The sequence below is a fragment of the Lepisma saccharinum genome, chromosome 18 (genome assembly GCF_977018435.1).
Source record: "Lepisma saccharinum chromosome 18, izLepSacc3.1, whole genome shotgun sequence".
NCBI classification, from domain to species: domain Eukaryota; kingdom Metazoa; phylum Arthropoda; class Insecta; order Zygentoma; family Lepismatidae; genus Lepisma; species Lepisma saccharinum.
The window spans coordinates 28,252,904-28,267,522 of record NC_139246.1 but is presented as its reverse complement, the minus strand read 5'-3'; the positions used below and the strand labels follow the sequence as shown (position 1 = coordinate 28,267,522).

The 14,619-nt window shown below is 41.1% G+C and overlaps 1 protein-coding gene across 1 annotated transcript in view; it reads left to right on the top strand.

Annotated features, from left to right (window-relative positions):
* The window catches only part of LOC146001938 (ras-like protein family member 10B), a 301,135-nt gene that overhangs the window by 234,363 nt on the left and 52,153 nt on the right, over nucleotides 1-14,619 (top strand). The gene's annotated exons all lie outside the window — the stretch shown is intronic.

Here is a 14,619-nt window from a genome sequence, read left to right as displayed (position 1 = left end):
CTAATAATTATACACTATCCACTTGCTCGTTTCAGTCTGGGGCTAGTTTTCCGTGGCCCATTTTATACAGGGTGACCCGTAAGTCACTAGGGGTTTGAACAAATGATAACATTTTGTTTATTAAATTAAGTTGAAAGCTGGGAATTTTGTTTACGTTATGTATGGAAAATCGCATCCTTTAAATTACACCCATTCTTGGTCTCGAAAAGTCGTGCTCATGTTCCATGACAGCTGTTAACGTCGCAGGCTGTAGTGCTCTAATTTCTGTGAAAATTCTCCTTCAGTTGGTGGTGTTCTGATGCTTCGTAACGTAAGTCCTCTCTTTCAAATAACACCACAAGAAGAAGAAGTCAGCGGACGTCAGTTCAGGATCTTTTGTAATTTGTTTGGAATGAGTTTGCACTGAGTTCGACTGTATCGCAAGCAGTACGTTGCTACAAAATGAAATTATCTGTTCAACAACTTACGAACACCCTGTATAAACATGCATGACAACTTTTCATGTCTAAACGAGTTTACTTCCCCAAGATATCGGGCCAAGTTCTCGGAACAAAGTTTGAAACAAGAAACAACATTTGAGAACAAAACAGCCGCCCGCTGAGAGAATAGTGGTTACAGCTTTGAGTTATTAAAAGGGACGGAGAGTGAAGGAACACTGAAAGAAAGGGAAGAGAAAGTAACAACTTTTTCCTCATATATCAACGGCAATTAAGGGAAAAGAGGGATTTGCCGCGTTTTACGATGTACGCGAAGTTCAGCAACCAGATGCAAAATTTTGTAATAAAACAGAGCGTCTCTGTTATGACGAGGAGATGAAATGTCTCCAAAAGAGCAATAAAAAGTCTATTGTACTTCCTCTCCTCTTAATTATAGGCTTTTTGGAGATCTGGGAATAGTTTTATGGGTAATACCGAAGTTTTCTCTGCCCCTTTGTTCTAGGGACAAAACCTTGCATATAACGAGATGATATAGTTATATGTCTCTGAGAAGTAGAGATGGGTAATTCTTAATGGTGAACTCTCTCTCTTTTTCTGGTACTACATCCCTCGGTGGCTCTTCTCCTCCTACACAACAAGTTTCCAGTTTTCTCTACTTACAATTCTAATTTAAGGTCTCTAGTCTTCCTCTGTCTTCCCCCCTCTCTTTCTCTCTGGTACTACATCAATTTACTACTTTATTTGTAATTCTTATTGTATGGTCTCTACTGTCTTCCTCTATCTCTGGCTCTCTCCTCCCTCTCTATCTCTCAGTGTGTGCGTGTGTACGTACGTGTGTGTGTGTGCATTTGTGAGTTTCTTTCCCTCTTTCTCTGTTTATCTCTCTTTCTTACCTTCTCTCTATCTCTGTTTTTTTATTTTTCCTTCGTCTCCTATAGCTCTGCTCCTCTCCCTCTCTTCTGTATGCCCCTTTATCTTTGTATATTTTAATTTCTATCTTTTCTCTCCCTCTCTCTCCTTCTTTCCTTTCCCTTGCATCTTAATGTCTCTCTTTCTCTCCTTCCTCTACGTCTTTCTTTCAATTTCTTTGTACTTTTCTCCACTTTCTATGTCTCTCTACCTTAATTCCTGTCTTTCCTCTCTTCTCTAAGACCTTATTTCTCCTATTCGCTATCACTCGTCGTTCTTGCCCTTTTCCCCGATCAACCTCCAGTTCTCCCGGTTTCCAATCATTCTCCCTATCTTCTAATAAGACTTTTTTTTCTCTCACACACTTCCTCACGCAACTCCTAAGCTCATCGTCTTCAAATGTATCAACACCATCCAACCTATTCTTGCTTGTCTTTCCATTCTAACCACAGTAATCACTCTTACTTTAATTATTTCCTGTAGTCCGATATTATATCCTATTTAGCACTTTTGGTCTTCTCTAACTTTGTATCAGTATTATTTTGCTTAATATTTTACATTTAAGTGACTATTCTTGTCCAATTATTCGCTGCTCCAGAAATTTTCCTTTCATTAGCTGTATAATTCAGCCTCATCACATCACCGAATACTCTCATATGAAGACTGAATAATTCAACCATGCTGAGAATGGAAAGTGTATTCTTGAGATCAGTTCTGCAGCACATGAATATTTCTTTCTTCAATTTGCTGACTAACTCCTCAGTTCGGACCCGTTACCTAGAAGACCAGAAAACAGCGGCGATGGAACTCGATACGCTGAACACGCTCCATCCAATGAAAATTGACTTGGCAGGGCTTCTTGTTTAAAGTTATGTTGCACCACTGAGTAGATACAAGTTGAAATAGTATCAGTTATACGTTCCTCGATGAATCAACTTCGCCTCTACTTTTCTACTCTCACTATAAATTTTCCTTCTTCATACTCTCTCTCTCTCTTCTATCTCACTCTACAAATGTCACTTTCCTTCTCTGTCTAGCAATAACTTTGCTTCTCCCTCTCTACACCTCGTTACAAATGTCCCCTTCTCTCTCTCTCTCTCTACAACTTTCCTCCTCTCTGTTGCTACAACTCTCTCTCTCTCTCCTTTGTCTAACTACAAATTTCCCTCTCATCCATTCTCTAGTTAAATTCTCCCTCTTCTTTTCTCTCTCAGTACAACCTTTCCTCTCTCACCTTCTCTCACGTAAAAACTTTTCTTCACTTTCTCTCTTTGTCGCTAAAACTTTCTCTCTATCTCTCGCTACAACTTCACCTATCCTTCTCTCACTCCCTCTCTACAACTTTCCCTTCTTTTTCTGTAGCCACAACTTTTCACACTCTGTCTCTCTCTCTCTCTCTCTCTTGCTACAATTTCCCTCTCATTCTACCACATTCCCCTCAACTTTACCTTCTCTCCCTCGCTTTAACTTTGCATTTTCCTCTTTCTATTCCTCGCTACAAATAATATACCTCCCCTCTGTCTCATCCCAATATTCCCTTCTTATCTCTGTCACTACGTCCCTCACTCGCCTCTCTTCTCCACTATCTCTTCTTTCGTAGCTTGAATCATCTTTATTCTATAACTTTGTGCTGCACATGATCATCTCTCTCTCATCGTCCACAGAAAAGAGAGCTAAGAACACTCTTCCACATTCAACAAGGCATCTCTCAAAGGTCACACCTAGGGCGAGCGTTTAAGAAACAAACAAATGACGATTGGGTTGTAAACACAGAATGTCCTTGAGGAGAGAGCGCTGGATAATAGAAACAGACGATTAGCCCAGTCGTGCGTGGAGGGAAAGTTTAAAAGCTCGGGTTATTTTGCTTCACGATGGGGCGCCTACCCACACCGAATGATGTACGTCTCACGCTGTGTCTGTCTTTAGAAAAAATAACGATCTTCCAGGAAGAGGAGAAGAGCAATAAACACGCGGTTAGACAAGCGAGAGGGAAGTACGGTGTGAGTGGAGACCTTCTCTGTTTCAGCCCTAAAGAATACACACAGCGCTGACGTTAATGGCGTGGGTGCCTTGAGGTCGAAACACACGGAACTGGATTTCCAGTGGGAATGCCCTGAACTGGACACCTAACTGGCTTCCTCTGCTAGATTCTGAGAAAAAGTCAATCAAAGCCTTAGTTTGGGAAAGGGAAAGTTTTTGTTTTTTTTTGTCTATGTTTGCCGATGTTGGTTGTTTTCGTTTGGTGACGGGTTTGCTTGGACTCATGCTCAGGTTTCTGCTTGTGACGTCACCACTAAGATGGTGACCCGCCCAGCAAAAATAAGTAGGCAAAATGACATGTGTTAGATTTCCTTTTGATTTTTTCCAGTTGGACTTGGAATAGTTGTGTGGTACTGGCTCAGCTGCTAGTTTTAATCTCACACGATATTTGTTACTGTATTTCTCCGTATACTTTTGTTCCCACAAGGCATTGCGCACAGCTGATAAGCTAAAAGGATGGGCGAGCGATTTGAAAGACGTTTTAGAAGAATAGCAACCGCCATTATTAAATATTAGGTACCAGTTCACTATGTGGGTGACTGCTTTCTTGAAATTTACAGGAGAAAGTACTTACGGAAATAATTTTCTGTAGCGTCGTGGAAGTTCGTGAATGTAGTTTTGATCCATTCTAATGTGAATACATGTTGTTTTCTGCGAAAATCTCTGTCCGACACGCTCTTTCTGCTGCCGCCATTTGCTTTCTGCACGAGAGCACAATGTTCCGTGTGTTAGATGACGTAAACCCCGTAATCAGTGTTTCAAACTCGCCGTGTTTTCACTAGAATATGACGTGTCGAGTATTTTTTTTAACTATGCTTGCCTAACCTTACGGAAAATGGTTTGTGGGGCTAACGTCAATGGTTTTTGGGGCTAACGTCAATGGTTTTTGGGGCTAACGTGACTGGTTTGTGGGGCTAACGTCAATGGTTTGTGAGGCTAACGTCAATGGTTTGCGAGGTATTAGCATAATTTCAAATCCGGGCAAGAAAGTAGGTATTTTCCGGTGAACAAGATTGCAACACTGCATGAATCGACAAAACATTCGCACAACGCGCGATGAACCAGTACACTATCGCCATAATGTGTGTTGCAGAATCGAAATAGAAAGTAACAGTAAGTACTCGTAAATGTAAGAAATTGACATTATCTCAGTTGGAAATGCATTATTTCACCTTAGGAGATGTTCCGCATTCCAAAATAGTACGTTAGCAATGTAAAAAAGTGCGAAATAAGTGATTTGTAGGTGTCACCCACAAAGTGGACTAGTACCAAATATTAATATTATAATAAAAGTATTGGCTAGAAATTGGCTCGAAAGAGAATATGGTAAGCAAGGTGTACTCAACTAGTATTTTAATAAACTCTGGTAATCTTGTATATCTGGCATCTTCATACATGACAATCGAGGATTCATTCATGTAAACATATGTTGTTCTCGGTAAGGCAGTGGTTTCCAAAGAGTGCGCCGTGGCTGGCTTACAGGAGGGGCCGCGAAATGTTTCAATATTTTCATTGAAATGAAATGATTGATCCAAATATGTGCTTATTTGCTACTTTTTACGCAAAATGTTTCTAAAATTGAAATATGTATTTATCCTTTAACTTCGGGCAAGACACCTAACCACACTAACTAAGCGTTGCAAGTGTTATATATGGCTCTATTCTGACTTGGGCGCCACGGAAATGTCTTGAAAGACTATGGGCGCCGTGAAACGAGAAAGTTTAGGACCCCCTGTTGTAAGGTATATGTAATATAGTGATGTATTCTCCAAAATCTCATCTTAATGTTGATGTACGATACACATCACAATTTGATTTCACGACTGCTGCTGTCGCCATTTTAAAAGTTGCACCTTGCGATGGATTTCCCAATGCTATTGCATAGGATAAATACTCGTAACGGGTTTGTTTGAACACAATCTTGCCCAGCGACGTCGCACTAATATCGTTCATTTGCTTCATGTTGGAAATTTCTTTCGCCGACAGGGTATTACTCATCGCACATAAGTCAAACACCTTCTCGGTGAAGCGCCATGCTTCATCTTCTGAAGGAAACGCGGAATGCTTTCGTGGTTAGGTTAGGCTACGTTAGGTTTAAATCTCTTAGCATATACAGACTATGTTTAGCCTAACTGCAAAAGCATTTAACCTGACGTCAGAAGACCAAATACGACGCTGAAGTGTTTGATTTACGTGCGATAAGTGATACCCTGGTCATACATCCAGGCCCACGCATACCGGAAGACCATCTTTCTCGAAACATGAAATTTTAACGAGGGACTATTTTTCGATGCGGCTGCGGTCAGCGGCCAACATATTCTTCCGCCGTGGAATATGCATAACCTGGACCTCAGAGATGGTGGAGACAGGCAGCGAATTTGCATCCAAAGTGGATCCAGCATCCTTTTCCTTACGTCCGCGGCAGATGGATGGCCAGGAATTCCCCCAGGGATTCGGGGGGAACCCGTAAAACAAAGAGATGGATAATGGGAACAGCGCGCGTCTGACGGAAACAGCGTACGGCGGCATGCGAATATTACAAAGAAAATTCTCGCCGCTGCCTTTCTGAGGAATTAGCCTCAAGTGGCCTTTGTATCATTGTGGCAATAGAAATAACCATGGTTCTCCCTATATCCCCGTATCTCTCTCTCTCCCTCCTTCTGTATTTTTCTACATCCGTTGAATTTCCTGGCAAGCTCCAAAATATCTGTTTTACCAGAAAAAACACACACTGTTATGACAACTACTACAACACTAATACCACCAGCATCCCACTACTGTTTTTTAATAAGACTGCCAATACTACTGGTACTAGTACGGTACTTTACATTACTGTTACTTTACCGTATAGGTATAGCGGAACAACCCGAAGGCTTCGAGAAGTGAATATAGCACCCAAAGCGCTTTTCCACAAGTGAATATAGCACCCAAAACGCCTTTCCACAACAGCAGCTAAAATTTTACGTAGTTAGGTTAAGATTGTTAAGTTTGGTACTGTCAGTTATTTTCGGCGTGTTCTGTCGCTATTTTAGAGTACATAGAAACAATTTTTACTAACAAAAAGCGGTGAAAGTACTCCGAAATTGCAGGTTTTAACGTACGCGGGCAAAACTTGGGGATCAAATATCTCCGTTATTTCTGCTTTTCTAACGCTGAAAGTAATTCTCGAGGGGATACTGTGGGTCAACGGCCCCACTAGCACTAATACTACTATCACCAGCACTACCGCTAATACTATCACTACTACTATTACTAACAGACAGGCGCGGCTCGTGCATAATTTTCCTGGGGGTTCACCAAAATTATGAAAAGTGGACTTACCTAAACCTTTTAAGACACTACACGCTTTGGTTCGTAGAGATAGTTCTGGGAAAATTATCAAATTTTGGCCGGTAGATTACTGACAAAGTTGATTTGCTTTATGTTCAGATAACAGTGACAGCACCAAGGACTGTGTGTGTAGGGGGCGATCATTTTAATTTAAGATTTTCGTATGGTATTGTATTTAGGGGTATCTCAGAATTCAGAAAATATTCTCGCCTCAATTTTGCCTCTTCCACTCTTGCCAACTCTTTTCTGGTCCCACCACTGGCAAATAGACTATATTATTGGAACTGGATCCTGAACCTACAGTTAAAAAATACAAATCTCTGCCTGCTAAAATGAGTATGTATCAGTAATCGAACCCAAGACCCCTTAATTACAAGATAATTCTTATATAACTATTCGAAAGTATATCGCTAAATCAAAGCGATTAGATTCTATTCTATGCAATATGTTAACTTCTCGCACAGCAACAACTACACTCCTTCCAATACACAATCCACCTCACTTCACTCAACGTATCACTATGCCATATATATTTCAATCACCAGCCATGCACTTCAAAACAAACTATAGTGGAGCCCAAGTTAAGAGTTCAGTATGGGCCCTTATGGGCTTTTACTTTTGAGATCACCACCCCTAAACAAGTGTGTTTCTGTCAGAAACAAAAGTCGTTATCATTCGAAGAGAAAATAATAAATAAGCAAAAACCAGAGGAAATGTAAGGCTTTGATGGTTTACACCTTCTTTTGCAATTCGGACCATCAAAACAAGACGTTTTCCTTTTTTGAGTTTACCGCGATTTGGGGAGTTAAAACTAACAACCGTCCGACGGTTGCCACTTGCTCCAAACACGTGTTGGGAAGAGGGAAGGGGGCGGGGTATGGCCAGGCAAAAGTTCGTGAATAGGCTCCTGTCGGGGGTCAAGTGGTTTGTTGTTTGCGTGCGCGCTTTCTCATTTTGGGTATTTCTTGAAGGAATTTATTATGGCCGAGTCTGCTGCCACGCACGTGTCAGCAGTAAGAATAAGCGTCAAATTTGCTGCTGCCACGTAATTCGTCTGCTAAAATGATGTTACAAATCTTATGAACAGATTAAGACGAGATAAATGCAAGTATATGATTAGTGGGTATGAATGTACGGGTAATTTAGAACCTTTATCTTTAGAAAGCATTTAGCGATATTATTTTAATGCTAACAGAACTTAACCTAACTACGAGAGCATTTAGGTTTATTATTAGAAGAATGCTGAGGGACCTAATCTTAAAACATTTTTGTAAAAGTAATCGCTACAACTTAACAGTATGTGTTACAGACGTAATTGCATACATAGCATGATGAAATCACGATAAAACAAAGACCGAGTTTACTGCCACGCGCATCTTTTTTGAGGTTCCAGCAGAAAAAGAACGTGGCAGCAGACACTGCCATTTATTATTATAATTATTCTACAACAGCAAAATGGCAAGGGGTGGTATTATCAACCATAAAAGTGTCCAGAGTCTTACAAGTAAAGAGAGACAAATTGTAATAAACATAAATATACTTCAAGCAGAAACATCCCGGTAAAAGTGTTAGTTGGACTGCAAGCGAAAATGCTGAAACGACTGGAATTTCGTTCAAAACTGTTTACAAAATTAATAGCGAAGCGATTAAAGGTCCTTTTGCAACACCAAACGAGCAGAAAAAACGTCAAGAGGTAACGACTTCGAATATAACTTTAATACGAGGCGATGTGCGGCGAAACTTCGTAGGCACATTGTATATAATACATTGCCGGATTTTTTCGGGAGGAGGTTCACTTGCCCCTCCCAAAATGATGACTAAGTATTATGAAAAGTATTGAGAGCGTTATATTAAAAGATAAAAAAAAATGAACGAGCCATTTTTCCTAGATATTTAAAAGAATGTCAGTCTCCTTTCTGTAATTATCCTTCATATGAGTAAAAATACAATAAAACTCCTTTTATTTCACACCTCTACTAATAATTGATTGATTGAGTTTTAAGTCCAATTTTATGGGCAGATAGGTTAGTTGGGACTGAACCTACAGTTTTATGTGAGATACGAAGTACTATGTGCCTCCAGCAGGTATCGAACCCTGGATCACTTGATTTTAATGCGACTACGGAAATTCTGCTAATGCTATCCCCTTATAATCGAAGGGCCCTGGGTTCGTTTCCTGGCGGAGGTACATTCTAGGATGGATTATATATTGAAGGTTCAATCCCGATTAGTTCATCTGACCACAAATTAGACCTAGAACGAACCCTTGCAATTATATTGATGTGAATGACGTGACGTGTCCAATGGGCGTATATGCTGGTCATAACCCCCCCCCCTTTCCTTGGATAAGTATTCCTAAAAGAAGAGGGTCAACAGCAGGAGAAGATGGCATATGAGGATCAGCTACTAAAAAGTATACGTACTACCCCCCTCCCCCTTCGAAAACACTGGGCACAACACTGATATAAGGGCACTCTTTGATGTGTCGAATAAGTTGCAAATCTGCACATTATATTTCCAATATTACGTAATGCTTACAGCATATTCTGTGCACGTCCCAGAAAAAAATAATCTAGACCCGCCTATGACTGTCGAGCTGCTGCTGTGCAAAACGAATAGAGGGACAAAACAATAAAGACACAAGACTTTCTGTGCGGTCTTACGAGTTGTTTGCGAGCACTTACAGGTCGGGGGGAGAGATTTGCTTTGGTGCATGCCGGTAATGAACACAGTATTGTCTCAAACAAGACAGTGTGCCGATAAATGTGAAACAGGCCTCCCCGATGGCACAGTGGTAACGTCCTGGTTTGATACCCTTTGGAGGCATATAGTGGTTCGGATCCCAGTTTAAACTGTAGGTCAAGTCCCGATTAGCCTTTCTGTGCAAAAGGTGGACTTAAAGGGAAAAACACGGCCTACGTACACGATGAAATGGACAGCAAGACGTATGACAAGTATATTCGGGACAGTTATTTGCAAATCTCCCTCCATGGACCGTCATTACTCTGTACCACAGCCGCATGAAAGAACAGCTTCCCATCAAATCATGGCGAAAGGATTTGTATTCTTGTATTGAACAGTACCTGTTCCGTTAATCACTAACTTTTGTTGCGGCGTGTACTACAGCAGAAGTTCGATGCACGCCGGAGCTTTCTTCCACTGCGCACCATGCGGCAACACTGTCCCCATAAGCCCCATACTGAACTCTTAAGTTGGGCTCACCAATAACAAGTATGGAGACAATGACACGTAACAAAGTTAAATGCGCGCGTCCCTTCGAACACCCTCTCGCGCTAGAGTATAACTGATCGCACGAAACCCAAACAACTTTTTGGTCGTCTTCTGACGTAAGTGCGAAATGCCTTCATTGTTAGGTTAGGCTTGAATAAATAGCAAATATTACATTTTTGGTCAAGCACGGTAAGCCCCGAAAATTGAGTGTATATATTCTAAGACAACTAAACCTAAAAAGCCTAACATGTCAACGAAAGCATTTAGTCTGACGTAAGAAGACCAAAAGGTTGTTTAAGTCTTGTCCGATAAGCGACCACTCGCCCTCGCGCTATTTTTGACTTTTCGGCTCCTTCCACCTGAAGTGTTTCCATCTTATAGATGAAAACTCTGAATGTGTAGGCAAGTTGTTTTCTATCATATTTATCTTATTTGTCCCATCATCTTTACTTCTAGCTTTCGTTCGATGTTACCTCTACATTTGTATTACACCCTCTTCATTAATCTAATAAGTCTTGTAAAATATAAAAATACAAAGAGAATGCCAAATGAATTCAAATTGAAACACACAGTGCAACACTGGAAGAGAGAAGAGCGTGATTCACTCCAGCTCGCTGGTGATCCTACGAACTGCGCATGTCCGTTTTGACGAGACGGCCTTCCCCCAGTCTCAGACTGCATGTATTTTCGCCATATGTACGCGTCGAGCTTCTGCTAGCCGTCCTAAGCTTTTAGCATGGTAGGGGTTGCCTTGCGGAGGTTCAGCGGAGACTTTGCACGAAACGGAACTAGAGGGGAGCTGAGTGGCTCTGGTCCGCGGTTTCTTCTTCTCACTAAGAGAATTTGCCGCTCTACGCTTATGAACATCTCAGTTATTGTTTATTTTGTATATTACTGGGGGTTCACTGCACATTAGCGCTATACAGCCAACCGCGCCTGCTAACAGACTACTATTATCACATCAACAATAACTTCCTGTAATGCTATTACCACCAATAGCATCATTACTACTAAATCCACCACCAGAACTATAACCGCCGTCCCCCGTGGCGAAGTGGTTAGCACATTACGCTACGACACTAGTGGTCCCGGGTTCGAATCCCAGCATGGATGTTTGTGAATGTCCATTCATCAATTTCATTATGTCATCCCCATGTTCGCAAATTAGCCAAAAGAATCAATCAATCAGAACTACAACTTCCCAAAATATTACTACTTTCAGTACTACCACTACTAGTACTACCAGCATCGGTACTACGTAGTACTATCACCACTACTACTAACGGTGCCACTACCATTTGTACTATCGTTAATACTACTATTATTACCGCGCTACTACTACCACAACCACAAATTCCACTAATGCTACCACCACCAGCATTGCTATTACTACTACATCTACCACCAGGTGCACAACTCCCACTAATACTAATACCGCCAGCATTATTGCTAATACTAACTACCTCCGACACAAACATTATTGCTATTTTTGTTAATGACATTTATTTCCTTGGATAACCACAAGTAAAGAAAAATAATTCCTTACAAATACAGTAAAACTGCATATCCCGGAACCTCTGTAAGAAGGAAACCTGTAAATACGGTAAAAAGTCCCCTGCTTAAGGCGGAAACCTCCTTAAGGCGGAAACGGAACACCATTTAAAGACCAACGAGATGTTTTTATTCTCAGTAAGACGGAAATGTTTTCCTTTATTTTTTTTCCCCTCGCAACAATACAATGCAATACTGTAAGTGGAACACGCCTCTGTTGCCACTCGCTTATCGGTAACATTGTCCATGTGAACGAATGCTCTACAATACTCATAGCTGTTACGATTCCGTTTCTTTCTTTCATCTCTTACCCTCTTTCTCCACCTTTCTTTGTCTATTTATCCTCTGTTCTTTCGTCATCTTCCTATTTTTCTTGTTATCTCTCTTTGTTTCTTTCTTGTTTCTTCACTTTTATCTCAATCTTTCTTAACCTCTCATATTCCATCTTTCAATCTTTCTCTTTCCCTCTATGCACATCGCGATACGACGCCAGGGGTCCCGGGTTCGAATCCTGGCATGGGCATGGATGTTTGTGAGTGTCCAATTTACTTTGCTTTTTGTGCCACTTTTGGCTAATTTGCGAAGATGGGGATGAGTGATGATATGATGAAATTGATTAATGTATTTTTATTCATGTACGTACATGCATTAGTACTCTACATGTAAGTAATGCGAAATGTAAATCTGTCTTTCCATTATTTCCTTCAGCGCTCTATACTGTATTTAAAGTCAACCCTGTATAAGAAGGTAAATTGTTAAGACGGAAAATTTCGCTCGGGACCATCATGTTCCGGAATACACAGGTTTTACTGTATTTAAAAATAGTAATCTACGTCTGCACTCTAATAAATTCTAGTTATTTTGTAATTCAGAACTTCTAAGAACGTAGGAGGCTCTCTTTCAATGTATTCACCAAAATTGTTTGCATTACAACCCTGGAAAGTCAGCTAATGCAGCTTTCAGAGGTTCTGACTCCTACCAAACATAGTTGCAATGTGGTCCTTGTTGTCTGTCCTTTTATTGCACCCGTATTGTTTCATTGGCGGTCATATGCGCCCGCGGAGTGTCAAACTTGATCAATTTTCCGTACGTACGTTTTGTTCATTAGGGCCTAGTTTAGACGCAACGAATCCTGGAAAGGACCCTGTATGTTTGCGGCCATATTCATTGTTGCCACTGTCATTTATTTTTCCATCGGAAAACATAAAGGAGTTGGAAACTGAGGAAACCCCTGCATTCGGAAGTCGCAGTGGTTGAACCTCTCGCCTTTAAGTTATCATATTTTAAAGGATTGGCATTCAAGTAGGGTCTTGTATGTTTTCCACTACTATTGACGCCCCTGAGGGCAACACTTGCTTTTATCGCTTACCCAATCTGTGCGTAGCGTACTAACAATTTAGTCGTTTTCCGATAGATAATTTAATTGTCAGTGGCAACCCTGAATCATATAAACCTGGTGGATGTATGTGTGTGACATACCAATTCAGGAAAGTTTCTGCAATAACGAGTATGTAGAAAGTTGGCACGGAATGAACACTTCATGTGCCACATTGTATGAACAACTCCTGATGGAGGCCCTTGGAAATTAGAGTAATGTCCTTTTGACGGACTCGAACCGAGGAAAACAACGAAGGGCTTCCTAGGCTAAGTAGCCAAGCTCCATGACCGACCGCGCTGTCTATGCTAATTAAGGGTTTCAGCTGGAAGAAGGGGGAGGTAGATCGGGTGGAGAGAGACTGAGGGAAAGGCAGAGGGAAAAATATCAAATTATATGTTCAGACATGGGACGAAAGGGGGGAAGAGAATCATAAAGAGGAACTTGGTGTGTGAGCGCCTAAAGGCAATATAGAGAAGAAACGGGAAAGGGGAATAAAGGAAGAGAGAGGGAAAGAAGAAAAGGGAGGACTAGAAGGGGAAAGAGTGGATGGAAACATAGAGAGTGAGAGCGAGGAAGAGAAGGAACGAAGAAAGAGAGGATAGGAAAGGAAAGTGAAAATATGTAGAAAACGTGAGAGACAGAAAAAGAGAGTGGGAAAGAGGAAGAGACGGAACGAAAGTAACAGTGGATAGATAAGAAGAGTGAAAATAGGTAGAACGCGAGGGAAAAAGAAAGAGAGAGAGTAGGAAAAAGGAAGAGAAGGAACGAAAGAAAGAGTGTGAAGGATGGAAGATTAAAATTAGGGAGAGAGCGATGGAGAGAAAAAGAGAGAGGGACCGAGGAAGAGATGGAATTAGTGAAAAGTAATTAGATACGAAGAGTGAAAATAGGTAGAAAGCGAGGAAGAGAGGAAGGAAAGAGAAGGAACGATAGAAAGAGTGGATAGAAAAGGAGTTAATATAGGTAGAAAGGGAGGGAGAGAGAAAAAGAGAGAGGGAGCGAGGAAGGATGGAATGAAAGAAAGAGTAGATAGAAACGAAGGATGAGGAAGAAAGCAAGGGAGAGAAATATTGAGACATAGAAGGAAAGGTGATAGAAAGGGAAAGAAACATAAAGAGAATGAATGAGAGAGAAAATGAGAGTCTGCTAGAAAATAAAGGGAAAGAGAGATGGGGAAGAGAGGAAAAGATAAAGAAAAAGGGAACTGGAAGTGGAAAACGGAGACAATTTGAGCGTGAGAGATAAAATCGAGGTGAAAATGGAGTGAGAAGAGAGTTAGAGCGCAAAAGGACGGAAACGTGCAGAAGGGAAATAACGAGAGTAGGTAACGAGAGAGAGAGAGAGAGCAAAAAGGATAAAGACACAGCGAAAGGGAGGATACAAATGGAACGTGAGATCTGACGAAAGAGGTCTCGGCAGGGGGAAAGACAAGAGCTAGTAATTAACCCTCACGTACGGGAAGAATCCATAGACACAATTAGAAGCCCGACTCGGTCCTCTGCCAGCTTTTCTATTTAACTTACAGAGTGGGGGAGAGTGAGAGAAAACGCTCCGAAATATTAGATCCAAGTTTAATAAGGTTCTGTGGCTGATGGAAATGATGGAGAGAGATGACCCGGATGATTAGCATCCACTGGAATCAAGTTTGTGTAGTAATTAGGGGAAGATCAGACGAACCCGGAGGCTGATGAGCGGAGATTTCATCAACACGATGCAACTCTTTAGGCGTTCTAGTATAATATT